We start from the raw sequence: 15705 nt of genomic DNA on the forward strand, positions 1-15705 counted from the left end.
CTATTGGAATACCTATGGTGGGCTTACTTTGTATCTGTAACATCATCAGCGTCTGCTCTTTTCTTAAGTGAGAATAGAGACCATTATCAACAGCTAGAGAGATGTCACATGCTGTTGTCATTACTACCATGTCCATAACAAGAGTCTGAGAGCATTCGTTCTTGCAAAGCCATTCTGCACCCAGTCCATCTATGTCACTATTCCTGGGATGGCATTACTATGCAAAAAAGAAGAAAATGGTACAAATATTCTACTCAGTTCTTAGTCACTATGTGTTCAGTAATATTTTATTTTAAATTCTTCATGTGGTCGAGGAGCTAACATAAAAGTAATATACTGGAACTCATCCACGAATGCTCGAGGAAATGTGGAGAATATTTTGTTGTGATTCCTCAAGCCATGGTAATAGAACATTCATGAAATCCTTGCTCTTAAAAATGTTCCATGGCCAACCAATATTTGCCATAGTGATACTGCCATATAGTCAGCACTGGAAAAATAAAGTCATGAGAAACCATTCCCATCTTCCCCAGAAAGCTGGCCAGGCTATCTGCTTCTCTTTCGGCTAAGCTGATACCATCCACAAATTCAGAATGTTCTCTCACTTTAAAACACACAAATCAAAGGAAAATGTAGGGATTCCAACAATCCATCCTGAACCCAACAGACCATTACAAATTCACCAAGCTTCCTTTCGGCTTTAAATTTGCTCTCCGGCAAAAGCACAGTAGTAAATGAGTTCATTCCATCAACAACAGAAATAAGCAGTCATAAACCCAATTGTCCTAGAGCAAGCAGAAGAATGGGTTCACGAGTTGGGGACAGAAGGGAAGAACTGAGGCTGACGAGAAGATAGTATTTCTAGCACATCATTAAACCAAATGTGATGGGAAGAGCTTATGGGAAGCAAGTGGAATGTGATTCTGACAGAAAATACCCAGGTCTTACCAGCATCAAAAGAAGATTCAAGTTAGGAAGGGGTTCCCAAATGGCTTTCAGAAAATCTGATACATTCTCAAGCAACTGAACCAAAGCATTCTTGGAGGCATACACAAGAAAACAAGAGAAGAGAGTGGTGAAGTAGACCTTTCTCTCCATCTAAAACCTGTCAGATGTGAAAGAAACTTCCATCACAGAGAGAATCACCAGTTACCAATGCCAGGAGCACAGTCCATTTAGCCTAAGTGCATTCTTTTCATGCTTCTACTGCTACAGTTGCTAGTTATACTTTCCTGTAAGCAGCATACTCTGGGGGTTAGGGACAAACCCCTGCACTCAAACTATCTGGCTTTGCCACTTCCTGGCTCTAAGGCTGCATTCCTCCATCTGCAAATGGGCTTAGCAACTAAATGAGTCAAAGCAAGTAAGACATTAGCACTTAACACCGTTATAATCTTTTTGATCTTCTCTAGATTCAGTGTATCTTTCTTGGCAAGGAAATAGAAGGTATAATATCTTTCCAGTGTGACTCCCACAGGGCTTATAAAAAAGTTGAAAATACATGCTGGCTTTGATTTTATTCACTCTTTAACAGATATTTACTAAGATCCTACTATGAACCCACAGGTACTCTGCTGGAAGTTGGGAGATATCCTGAACAACAGATACAAACAAAGACCTTTTTTTTTTTTTTTTTAAAGATAAAAGTACATTTTAATAAAGAAAAAAATTCAACATTGAAGGCTCAGACATTCTTGGGGTACTGGGAAGGGGAATTCCCACTTCTTCCTCCCACCTCCCCAGCATCATTGTGGAGGCCGGGTGACAAGTTCCCTGCTCTTGGTTTACCTCCCAGTACAGGGGGGACCAATATGTAGTTGAATTTGGGGAACTGGACCTCTATTGATTAGGCTTATGCCTTTAAGAGGAAACTTTCAAAGACTCCCAGGTCCCTTTCCTGAGTCCTAATCGACCCTGATTGTACTCTGTAGCCGTGCATTGCTAAGCATAGAGGATACAGAGTCACTATTAAAGAAAAATTCCTTGTACACATGCTTCCCACCTGGTCATGTCATTACCGTATGGGACTGTGATATATACTTAGCTAAGACCCCGCTTCTGAAATGCTTTACATGCTTTTATAACCATTTATGTGTCCACCCATTAATTGCACATATATTTACCAAGAGCCAAAGACCTGATTTGAGCTTGGGTAGAGACTGGAGAGAAAGGCACTGTCTGTCCCCAGTGTAGAATCTTAATGTTTTAGAGATGAGTTCACAGACGCAGTCCAGGAGCAAAAGCAACCAACCCTACTGCACACCATTAGGAGACACAGCACTGAAATAAAAGCCACATTTGAGGCCGAATCCAAGCATGTTCCTTGCTCAAGAATTCTGCTCTTGCTACTATCCCAACGGCTCACCATGCTCTTCCCCAAACAGCTACATGGCTCCCTTGTCATTTAGCTAGTGCACCTCTCTACTCAGACGAAACCTTGGAGGTGAAGTCCAACCTATCAGGCTCAAATTAAGTAGCAACCCCTCCCAGCTTTACTTTTCTTCACAGCACTTACCATAGCTTACCAGAAAGTAAACTCCAGTAGGACAGGACATGTATTTTTGCCCATTTTATTCATTGCTCTAGTCCTAGCACAGGAACAGCACCTGGCACAGACTCAGTGCTCCATAAATAATGTCCTAAGAATGAGCCTAGTGTTCTTTTTATCTACATCTCTATCTTTCTGATACTCCTGCTGAAGAAGCTCACAACACTGACACTGGGGGGAAGAGGGACAGTAAGAATCCAACTCCTTAAACCTGAGTGTTATGAAAAGAGCTGAAGCACATGGAATGTGACTAGGGCAGGCGGAAAACAAGCTGAAATATGAGCTCTACTTAAGCAGCAAAATGAGCTGGGGTGGTGCACCAACATGGCGTTAAATAACAATGGGTTCCAGATGGAGGTATCGAATCAGAAATTCAGGGGTATGGCATTCCACCTTAGCTTCATGGAGATGACCGGGGTGGGAGGATGTGATGAATGAGACACAAACCTATCCAAGGGCAAATGTTGGCTCATTCTTATTGGGTCTTCAGATTTTTCAAAGGAATATGGAAATCGTGGGCCATATGTGAAAATTAACATTTCCACATTAATTCAGAGTTGTTTTCAACAACTACTTGGGCCAACCTAACATCTAACATCAAGATTCAGACCAGTGGGACCCATGGTCTTCTCTGGACACTTCCCCAGGAGCCACAGCAGTGCCATATGTAGGGCACTGAATGATGTCTTCTCATGTGCTTTACAGTTGGCAAGGAACCTCCAAAGCAGGTTTGTGGTGTCCTAATCCTCCCTCTTAGAACCGAATGAACAACTATTCTGACCTACTAAGCTTTTCAGTTCTTAACGCAAGACCATGGAAAGTCAACTGATCTTCAGTACAGGATGTTTCTCAGAGTCTTTCTGATGAATTACAAACAAATAAACACCAAGTAATTACAGAGATTTGAAGCGTTCTAGAATCAGGTAGACACTAAAATAAATCAGAGAAATAACTGAAATCATTTAAACTCCTACCAGACAAAAAATTAAAAATAGGAAAGTGGCTTTTTTCTCTTCCGATTATTTTATTTTTTATCTGTTTCTTTCCAAAAGGACTCAGAGCAGCTTATGTAAAAGTACACAGCATGAAGATGAAACAACAACAGAAAATTAATGTGTGTGAATGAAGGAAATAAGATGAAGGAAAGATAATTCAACAGAAAAATATAATGGACTTAATAAGATTAGTACATAAAATGCAAGTAAGAGTCTTATTGTTTTCTACAGGTGGTCATAAGTCACTTTCTAAGCTGGGGACAGAGAGTCTAATATCTACAGGGGCCAAGCAGTTAGAATAAAGGAATAAAACAAACTGACGAGTGCCTGTTTTAAGGAAAATGGCATTATATTACTAGCTCCCAAGGTTGCCATGGAGACAGGTGAGCCCAGTGTTACCAGATCTGATTTTTCAATAGATGCTGGAAATTCAAACATACTTGTGTGAAATCTTCCCATTTTCCAATGTTGGAAAACTAGTTTTTCTTTTGGCTAAAAAAAACCAAATATGTGTGAGTTAAAGAAAACATGCCTGTGACCATAAAGAGGAAGAAGACATGATCAGTTACATGACTAACTATATCCATAAACTAACCCAAAGCTGCAAAGAAGTACAGTCATTTGTGGTATCAAAACCAGAGAGACACTTCTCCCAAGAGTCTAAGGAGGACACTGTAACATCCACAAGATAAGCACCCCATACAATCAAGATTTATAGGGCTTTATCTTATAACGACCTCCAACAGAGTTGCTAAGGGCATAATGCTAAGTTTAATTTAGTAGAACTAATTGGCAAGGTGGACAGGTGGCAAATTCTCAGATATAGAGATTCCTGCTGGTCTCATTTATTTCAAGTATAGATTTTACAGATGTCCCTTAATTAATTTTTAACCAATTACCCTTTTTGACAAATGTAAAATTCTCACACCCTTCTTTAATGTTATTTCACAAAGTAAAGCAAAAGCCACCTTGGAAAATAATTTTTCAAACAACATTCTCTTCCTCCATGTCTTAGAGTATTCAAAGAAATGGATGAAACCTCTATTCTTCACAATGAAATCCATAAATATTGGTTTTTCAGAGCAGCATTTGATAAGCATGGAGTAATACCATGTTCAAGGTTAGATTCCCTGACCAGGACCCAAAGTGAGGTATTCTACGGGGCCATTGGGTTCAAGGCTATTCACTTTAATGGACAGTCCATCGGGCAGTGGGACTGAACTCTCTGAATGCTGAAAGACCTGGCACATCTCCAGTCAGTGGCCAAGGAAGTATACTCACGTAGGACCAAATGTCTTCACAAAAAGAGCATTGTTCTATATCTGTCCCAGGTCATGAACAAAAGGACAATCAAGTTCTATGCCAGTGATGCTTCATGGAATCCCTGAGGTGGTGTTGATAGGGAGGTTGGATTACAGCCTGGGCCCTTGACATATCTAGAACTAGTGCAGTTTTACCTCATTTATATCATGTATATTCAGTTCTGATATAATGTTTGTTTCTAAAATGGAAATTTGGGGCAGCCCTGGTGGCCCAGCGGCTTAGCACCACCTTCGGCCCGGGGCGTGATCCTGGAGACCCCGGGATCGAGTCCCACGTCGGGCTCCCTGCATGGAGCCTGCTTCTCTTTCTGCCTGTGTCTCTGCATCTCTCTCTCTCTCTCTCTGTGCCTCCTGTGCCTCTCATAAATAAATAAAATAAAATCTTTAAAAAAAATGGAAATTTGTTCAGACCCAATTTTTTTTTATTATAAATTTATTTTTTATTGGTGTTCAATTTGCCAACATATAGAATAACACCCAGTGCTCAACCCATCAAGTGCCCACCTCAGTGCCCGTCACCCAGTCACCCCCACCCCTCGCCCACCTCCCCTTCTACCACCCATAGTTCGTTTCCCAGAGTTAGGAGTCTTTCATGTTCTGTCTCCCTTTCAGACCCAATTCTTCTATTAGAGTACAATTCACCCAGAACTCAAATGAATTTTAGTTTGCTATGCATTGTTTTGTTTGCAAGAAATACTAGATGAACGCAGAAAATGCACCCAGCTGAATCGAGCCATGTGGGAATACACAAAATGCACACACTTCAAATATCTACCAATTACCCCAGTTTACCATGAACATTATGCACCACACCCATTCACTTCTAGAGCTACAACTTTCCATCAATTCCGGATATGCTTCCTTCCACCTCTTCGCTGTAATGTACAAGCTACAATCCTTCTCACACCCACTCCATAAGCAAACATCAGGTCTTTTCAAGAAAAACTATCAAGTCTATTGCTGTATTTATATACTGCTTAACCATTTAGCAAGTGTAAAACTGTCTACTATTTTCATTAGGTTCTTATCATTTCTTCTTTTAATATGTCACTGATAAAGTTTTTGAGGATGATGCCCCTATCCTATTTTTCCTATAGACTCCATGATTTTGCCTAGCCAGTGATTTCTTAGAAATGCATGTGTTATGTTATAGTAGAAACAACAACCAACCTAGACTCTACATAAAATATTTTTTTAAATGTGTTTTGATAGAATAGAAGTTCTACTCAAAACTACCATGCTCTGAACTCCAAGGGATACCATTCACATTATATTTGATGTGTATCCTTTATGGCCAATTAATTAACCTGGTATTTAACAAATAATTATGTGAAACCTCATATGTGTGATGAAAGTATTATGTTCCGAAGAATGTACTTGCTCACTTTGGAAAATTAAAAGAAAACCAAAAAATACATAAAAATAAAAATCCTTCACCATCTTAAAATGCGAACATTTTGATGCTTTTCAGTTTTTCTTCTTTACATATATATCACTACCACTCCTGATATGTGTGCTACTTCATCTGACCTATTTATCTTAATTTGGCTTAAAAATTGACCTGCTACTTCTAAATCAAATACGCTTATTTTTCTGGGTGGAAAAAAAAAAAGCGTTGCCAAACTGAGTCAATCACTTCACATTAAATGAGCACACACTATCTGCTTAGCACTATGCTCTGTGGCACGCAAATTAGAATACTCAATAGACTGTGTTTAACCACCAAGAGAATTTCTTTAACTTTCCAAATTTGGCATAGTTACAACATTTCTTGCCCTTAAGATTAATCACTATTTTCATTCTAGTTCTAAGATTTGTTAAAAATATAAATTATATAAATAGCACATTTAGAAAAGAAAATGGACTTGTATTATTAGTTTCCTGCAAATTACAGCTTCAGGAATTGCATTCTGTCCTTTTCTGTCACCTTTTCGAATATTGTACCACCAAAATTACCTACACAAAACAAAGCTGCATTTGAACATTTTTAAGTAGTAAATACACACATTAAAGTCTCATGACGACTGCCTACTAATTTTCCCTCTTTATTTTTTTCAGCAGAATTATTTTAAGATTTGATTTTTTGTGAATATAGATTTAAGAGTTTAATAAATTATGTGAAAGATATAGATATGTATATATGTGTATGTATCAAAGACTGGGCATATATATATATATATGACATGGAAGAAACAGATACATATAAATACATACATGTATTACATGGAAGATATAGATATATAAGTACAAGATATAGACAGATACAGATACATACATACATGCACATGTGTCTGTACATATGTATGCATGTATCAATCAAAGATTGGGCTCAAATATATATATTCTTGAATTCTCTCTCCTACAAAATGTGAAATATGTTTGCCATTATAGCTGTCAGAGCTAAATTCCTTAACTGGCAACAAGCTACTAGGAGACAAGAGCTGTTTGTGATTTCATCCCCTCTTGTCCTTTAACGAAATGCTTAGAAACACCAAGAAATGAGGGTAATAGGACAAAATCAAAATATGCTAGATAATCCATAACACACATAATAATTTTCTTGAAAATCATCTATAATTGATTTCACTCTTCTCTTTTAAAAAAAAGCGGGGTGGGTAGGGGGCCCATGGGCTAAGTCACTGTTCAAGTTCCACACCAGGGGTCGGAGGGAACACTTAGTCACAAGGTTACGTCTTCAGGCCAATCTCCGCCACATTTTACTCTTCTCTCTCTCTCTCTCTCTCTCTCTCACTGAACAAGACAAATGTCTTATTATTATGACAAATTTGCGGAGGAGGGGTAGCTAAGCCCTCAGTGGAGATTGTTCTCTGTGTGTGGTATGACAGGTGAAGTGTTCCAGCTCACCCTGGAACTTCACAATTGATGCACCTGGTTTTACACATTCCTGGGAAGGCTGTGTTTGAGAACAGATGAAAGTGAGCCCTGTAACTTTTCCAACAAAGCACACCTCACACAGCATGGGCGATTCACACCCTTGACCAGAGGACAGAAAGCAAGGCCCAGGAGTGGGCTCCGAATTCACCATCCATAAAGGAGATGTTTCTCTCTGCAGCTCAGATTCTACCTCACATTCTACTCTTGTGATAGACACTGGCCTTCACCAGCATGAAAAAAGTTCCTAAATAGCTGACCTGCTGGATTACTACAATTTTTGCTCCCGTTCTCTAAATATCCAAGAACTATCATGGGTGCTCTGGAGAGAGGGGCCCCGTTAACCTCCTCCAACTTTGCGAAGATCTTTCTACAGATCTTTCTCAGTGACACACACAGCACTAAGGAAACAGGTGCTTTAATTTTTAAGGTCTCTTCCACAGCCCCCTAATCCGAATGTTTTAATTTTTTTTTTCAAAAATCTCCTAATATTCCCTTACTTGTTTTTATGTGTCACTCTTTCCTATGGTAGGACTGCATTTAGAGTGAGATCAATTTTCTCTTTCACAAGTACCGAACATTAATTAACAGAAATCTTGAGGCAAGGTCCCTTCTGAGCTCACAGAGATGTCACGGGCACTCAGAAAAGCTTTCAGCCACCACCGACGTGCCCCAGCCTTAACACCACAGTGACCTCCATCAGCCTGAGAGCTGAAGGGGAAGGGCAGGACCTCCAACCCATGGCAGGCAGAAAATGCAACTGGGCTCTTCCACACCCTCCAGCCCAGGATCCTCTGCATATTCTTCCGTTTAGAGAGCTACTCAGACCCCTATTATTCATCAGTGTCCTAAAAAGATACAAGAAGATAAAGTCCTCAACTGTGCTAGGCACCGGAAGGAAAAAAAGCAGCCACAAAATGAAAACTGCCTTTTAAAAGTAGCTATGGTTAAACATTACAAAAAAAAAAAAAAAAATCACATGCTTTTGCTCCCCATACTATAGCTAATGAAAAGGGGCATTTAACATCCAGTGGGAAAAGCAGTGTTTTTATAATTTCATCAGCAATTACTACAAAGCTCATTTGTAAGAGCTTGGCGAATCCTTACTTATTCTGACCTCGAGAACCAACATTCTCTGGGGTTAGAATCCAGGGACTTATTCTAATGTTGAATGTTCTCTCGAGTCCCTTTAAGAGGAAAAAAAAAAATGAACTTCACATCGACTGATGCTTGACATTGTTTTAATCTCCCCACCTCACCCCCCCCCGCCAAAAAAGTGCAGGTTGAAACCATTATAACATGTCATAAAGCATCAGTAATGGCCACTCAGCAATAGCTAAACCATTTTTAAGGTCATAAACAAGCACATAAAGTGTGCTACACTAATTTATTGGAAACATCCTCTTTAAAAGAGTCACAAAGGGCTCCAGCTCAATCACATTGCTCTCCTCACACCAGCCGCCAGCCACAGAACTTACATATGACCTTTGCAATTCCCCTTGCAAATTCTTTCAGCAGTTGGGCATTCCACTTTCAAACTTAGGGGGAGGTGAGGCAAAGCTATAAAAGTCAACAGCAAGAACACTAGAATATGCTGGTATAGGATAAATGTCTTTCTCACAGAAGAAAAGTGGGCACTGTTAATTTACAGAATCCGGTGCAAAAAAAAAGGCAACTAGTCAGACCTCCTTCACCACTTATATTTTAAACCCAGAAAAGCAAAATCAGACTTACCCTGGGAAGCCATCCTATAGGCTGACTCAGAAAAATAGCCTGTTGACAAGCCAAAAACAGTTTTAAAACCAATGCTCCAAAAACTCGCTGGGTTTAATCCTCTCATCCACCTACTAACCCCTGCTACTACGTATGCATCTGGCTTTTGTTAAAGAACTTCTGCAAACATACAGTGGATGAGTAATCCTTCAGACTTCGTAAAACATGCCAAACCCATCACTAATAACAGTAGTTTCATTTACTCATCACATTTTTGACTGCCTTTATTTTATTTTTCTAAACGAAATTAGTGTTTTTTGCTGATGCAAATTCCCTACCACTAAAGCATGCACATATTATCCAAAAGGCAGTAGGTTGCCTGGTGTGTACCTAACTAACTCTCTCTGGGTCCTTGTCAGCGTCAGTAATGTTGAACTAATACATAAAGGCACCGCCTGCTTGACAAACTATCTTTTAAAATTAATATTACCACTATTCCCCCCAAATAAAAACAATTCTACTTGTTTTTTTTTTCATTGAGAAAGGCAATTGTTTTATGATAATTAATAGAAGTCCTAAAGAATACGAAGCAAAATTTCATCCCCGTCTCCTTATCCAATCCCTGCTCTTAGAGGTAATCGCTGTCAAAAGTTTTTAATATATCATTCCACAAATTTCTAGTGCATATTACACATGTGTATTCACCCACACACTTCAAAGAAACTCCCGGAGACTGTTAGGTCTTAGACATTGAAATTTCCAGATTTTATAAAGATAACACTACATATATAGTATAATATCCCCAGTAAGATGGGGCAACGGCTCATAATCAAGTGCATTAATATTTCTGCCAGGAAACATATGAATATTCAACTACATGAGATAATAAAGACCATAAATAGCCTTGTGTCATTTGTCAGGTAATTCTGCCAAATGAAGTAAAAAAAAAAAAATCTTCAATAGTCAAAGACTTTTGGATTTCAGAATTATGGATAAGAGATTTCAAACCTATAGTTTTTCTCCCAGCTACTAACCAAATTTTAAAGACTTTCTTTTCATTCTAAATGTTCATGATAGGAAATTTAGAAGAATATATATGAATAAAGTTAAAGTCACACCTGTAAAATCCCACCACACAGAGAACTGATGTATCAAGTACCTCCTGGAAGTATAGACTCAGTACTCTATGGGCAGATTAAAAAAATTATAGCAAAGATAATTCTTGTTTTCATACCAGGTAAAAAGTAATACCTATTTTAAAAAATTAGAAGGCACTGTGCTACCAGGGTTCAAAGGAGGCATTAGTCAGGCAGACATGCATTATCTTTCAGGCTACCTATCACCTTTTAAGATACTTCCTGTGTTTTGGAGAATTCCCCTCCGTAAAAAAAAAAAAAAAAAAAATTATTTTTTCTCTTCTCTAGAGAGAGAGCATGAGTGAGTGCGTAGAGGGAGAGAATCTCAAACAGACTCTCTGCTGAGTGCAGAGATGGATGTGGGCTCAATCTCACAACACTGAGATCATGACCTGGGCCAAAATCAAGAGTCAGATGATTCACCGACTGAGCCACCCAGGCAGCCTTGGAGAATTCTCCTTCTTATGAGTTCAGAGGGAGACAGAAATGGATTCCATGGTGAAAGCCAAGTGCTCACTTTCCCAGACTCCCTTGCAGCTAGAATGAGATATGTGTGTTCCATTTGAGCAATCAAATGTACCTGGGCCAGAATGTACAGAACTGTACTCTAGCGAGGAAAAAGCAGCTACATCTGGAAGGGACAGCGGTATGGGGTTTGGCTGTGTGGTTTAATGGTCTGCGCTAGTTGGGTCAATGAGGCAAGCTATAGAAGCGGCTACATCACTGTCCTCGCTGGATTGGTTCTATGGTTTGCTGGGGCATGGCTCCTCACTACTCAGCCCCAGGCTGCTTCATTGGCCTCCCAGGGGTCCCAGACTCCTGAATATTCTATAATAAACTCTCTGTCTACTTCAACTGAACAGAATTTAGTTTGTTGACAGAGTGAAGAAATTTGACTGCTATAAGGAGGAAATCTCTTTTAACAAGGCAAGGCAGCATGATATAGTGAGAAAAGAAAGATAACTGAAAGCCAGAGATAGCAGCTTTCAAACCTTGACTCATATCCCCACCCTATGCCAACTGTCTCTGGGAGTGTGGGCAAGCTGATTAGTTTATTTCAACAGCAATTTCCTTATCTGTAAAGTAATAAGATCCACCTTGCAAAACTGGTCCTGAGAAAGAAATGAGTTCTTTCATTTATTCACTCATTCATTCATTCAAATACTTTGTTGACCTTCTATTATGTGATACACACTGTGCTAAATATCAGGTACTAGAGTGGTCAGATGTAGCAAATAAAACTACCAGCCACCAAACTGAATTTGAGTTTCAAATAAACCACAGATAGTATCTACTAGAAGGAAGTCCTACATTTGGGATATACTTATACTTTAAAATGTCCTACATTGGGGACATACATATATTAAAATATTATTTGTTTTGCTCTGAAATTCAAATTTCTCTGGTGCCCTGTATTTCACCTGTCCTATATTTCATCTCAATAAAGAATAGTGCACCAAAGAGGCAGAGTCCTTGTTGCCATGGACCCTCAGTACAGTAACAAGGGGGTAAAGGAAAGGCAGGTTGACAAGTAACAAATAGGTAAACTACTACACAGTGTAAACAGAGAAAAGAGCTACAAAGGTGATAAATTAAGCAAAAGATAGAAATAAAGAGGAAAGTATATTTAGTTAATAGGATTGCTAAGGAAAGGCTCATCTAGGAAGTAAACTCTGAAAAGAAAATCATGCTGAAGGAAATTAAAAACTTCATATAATAATAGAATATCCTGCACAAGGCCTGGCACACAGTAGATACTCAATAAATGTTTCTTTTAATCCTTGGCAGAACTAAGACTTCCACCTCTCTTGGTTACCCTACACTAGCCCTGTCCCTGTGGGGTGCAGGAAGATGCTAAGAACGGGTATAAATTGACCACCAAAGTCCTCCTGCCTCAGAATGTATGGCAGCCACTACCTGCCTACAACATCAAGGAAAGACCCCAAGCCAGAACTTCCCAGCTCAATCCTCCTGAATGCCTGACCCACAGAGACCACAAGAGAGAGTAAAATGAAAGTTATTTTTTCAATCACTGTATTTTAACAGGATTTATTTTGCAGCAATAGTAACCAAGTGTTAGCAAGAATGAGGAGCTTCCAGAACTCTCAGACACTGCTGGAGGAAGTATAAACTGAGACAACTACTTGGGAGACTGTTTGGCAGTGCTTAAGAAAGCTGAACCTACACATACCCCAAGTACCAACCTGGCTTCCACAGCACTGTTGCAATTTTGATTCTTATCAATCGCCATAATATACCCCCACCTCCCTTTTTTGCTGGATCTGTAACACCCCTTCCATCAATTATGCACAGTGCCCAGTTTAATCTTTCTAAAACTCAACTTTCACCATGCCATTCTGCTGCTCAAAAGATTCTCTCTATATATATTTAATAAAATTCTCCTGATTGATTAATTTTAATACTCAAATCTGGGGAGTTTTACTAACCTGTCACTGAGGGGGAAAAAAAGACAAAATAAATAAATAAATAACCCAGGCATTCAGAGATTTAGAAGGCAGCTCCATGAAATGCCCTCCAAAAAAATAAAACCTTTACAGAAATCATGATCACTGTGAAATACATGTCTGGAAATACATCTCAAAGAACCACACTAGTTAACTATTGCTATCTTATTCAAACAGAATGTTGCATGAAAAGCTGAGTGCTATATGATAGTGACAGCCACCATCATATTGCACAGCGAAGAATGAGTTTCAAACCTGAAAGGTCTTCCAGTGCACAGCAAGGGAGAAAAATAGTTGATTCCCAGCATGGAAGAGGAAGAGGTGGAGGTAGAAGTCGAGGAAGGGATGGGAAGGGAAAAGAAGACAACCCTTAATCTCCTCTACAGTTTCCTGCTAACGCCCCACTCTCTGATGATTGTCTGAAACTGTAACACAGGCAGTGGTTAATAATGGGTGGGGAAAAAGCATAGTAACTCTAACAACTGCCATTTGCTCTGTGTCTGCCACATGCTAGATATTATGCTGAGCCATAAGATACTTATATCTTCATCAGCATTATTGCAACCAATATTTATGCCAGGTCTGTCTAATACATTTAACAAGTCTCATCTCATTTCACCTTCACACCTTGCAAGGTTATATATATGATCATTCCCATTTTACAGATGAGGAAGCCAGGGCATGGCGAGGTCAGCTAATGTGCCTAAGATCCTATCCATGAACGCATGGAGAGTCTAGGGTCAAGCAAGATTAAACAAACCGTAAAAGATCAGCGAGAAAAATGTGAAAGCATCTCATGGGAATGCTCAAAACTTGGGAAGAAAAATAAAGAGATGCACTAAAAGCCAATTTATGGCAACATAAAAACTAAGATTCATGAAATCATAACCTATGGGATGGAGTACACACAGAGCAACATGAAGAATCTCAGCTGAACTGACCAATTTTAAGATCCATGTTATACACTCTGAAAGAGAGAGTCATATCCCATATGCATTCATATATTCATCAAATTTTTAATGAACACCTACTGTGTGTCAGACACTGTTCAAGGTGCCCAGGATATAGCAGTGACCAAGAAGCAAAAATCCTGTAGAGTGCCCTGAACAATAAACTCGATAAATAACTAAGCCACAAAAGAAGTTAAAGAAGTATAAGTAAAGCAGAGCAAGAGGCATCAAAAGGACCAAGATATAGGCAGGAAAGGGATACAATTTTAAAAATGGCAGTCAGGGTAAGCCCAGAGGGTGACATCTGAGCCAAGGCTTAAAGGAGGTTGAGGAAATGAGTTTTGGGTATGGTTGGAAATGGGACTGTGCCAATCACATTGGAGCAGCGGTGAGGAGGCCAGTCTAGCCACTGCAGAAAGTCCAAGGGACAAAATAAGAGGAGATAAATCAGATTAAATAATAAGAGCTAAACTACAAATGGTGCTATAGGCCCCTGTCCATCAATGATTCTTCAGTTTTCTGTATTCTTGAGTAACATAGACTTCTCACCAATGTTTTTTTAAACAAATCGTGTCACCCGTTTCTTTGTTTTTTCAAATCCATCACAGACCAATATTTTTATGAAAAGTAAAATAAAAATGAATTCTTAGACAAAGAAAAACAAAACACACACACAAATATGCAAACCCATTTGTATCAGATTCAACAGACCTAAAATTACTCTGTTCAATTGCTATAAATATTTCTAAACACTCTCAACTTCTGTTCTTTATTGCATACCAGCAACACATAGCTCATGAACCAGTCCACTTCATGGGTCACACTTAGAATAGCATGAGTCTTAGATCATACACACATGTATATATACACATGAATGTGCACACACATTAGGAAGTCCAGTATTCAATGCAGATGCAAATATTTTTGCACTCTAGCTAATAATAAAAAATAAAATTCTTCTTTTAAATTTCTGTCAAATACTTATTTCAGCTATTAAGTTCATGATGCTCATAATATCAGACTCCAAGAATACATTAATATATCAATTATGCCTTACTTCAAATCATCCCAAGAATTAAACAAGAGAAATTAGGATCAGATTGTTCATTTTATAACAGATCCTACACTTAGTAAAATAAGTATCAAGATTGGCTTTATGTACCTAAATATCACGATGATTTATTTTATTCACATAATGTAATCCTTACATATTTATCTTCCATATTTATATATCTGCAGTTTATAGAAAAACATATTTATTGTGTAAACTAGCATGATGAGGTTTTAAATATGCTATTAAAATAATGTTCACTTTGACCACAGTGTATTCCTTTCCTTATCTTAGGTTAATACTCCCTACTTGAAAATTATCCTATACAACCTAAATAAAATTTGATTCAATATAATTTGAAAATAAAACTAACATGACTTTCTAAGAAGGAAATAGATTGTCCTTTTTTGTTTTCATTAAAATAGATCCAGATTAATGAGGGATGCTAGCTAATCTTTTTAAATTAACCTTCATCTAAAAGAAATACAACCTTTGAAACTACATAAACATAATCTTGAAAGCTCTAGTCATTCACAAAGCTTTCTTAAGTCAGGATGATTTCATTATTTTCCTCAAAATCCAAGTAAACATGCATTCCAGAGAAAAGCACACTTGAGGCCCTGCAAGGAGTCA

The sequence above is a fragment of the Canis lupus genome, chromosome 20 (genome assembly GCF_011100685.1).
Source record: "Canis lupus familiaris isolate Mischka breed German Shepherd chromosome 20, alternate assembly UU_Cfam_GSD_1.0, whole genome shotgun sequence".
NCBI lineage: Eukaryota > Metazoa > Chordata > Mammalia > Carnivora > Canidae > Canis > Canis lupus.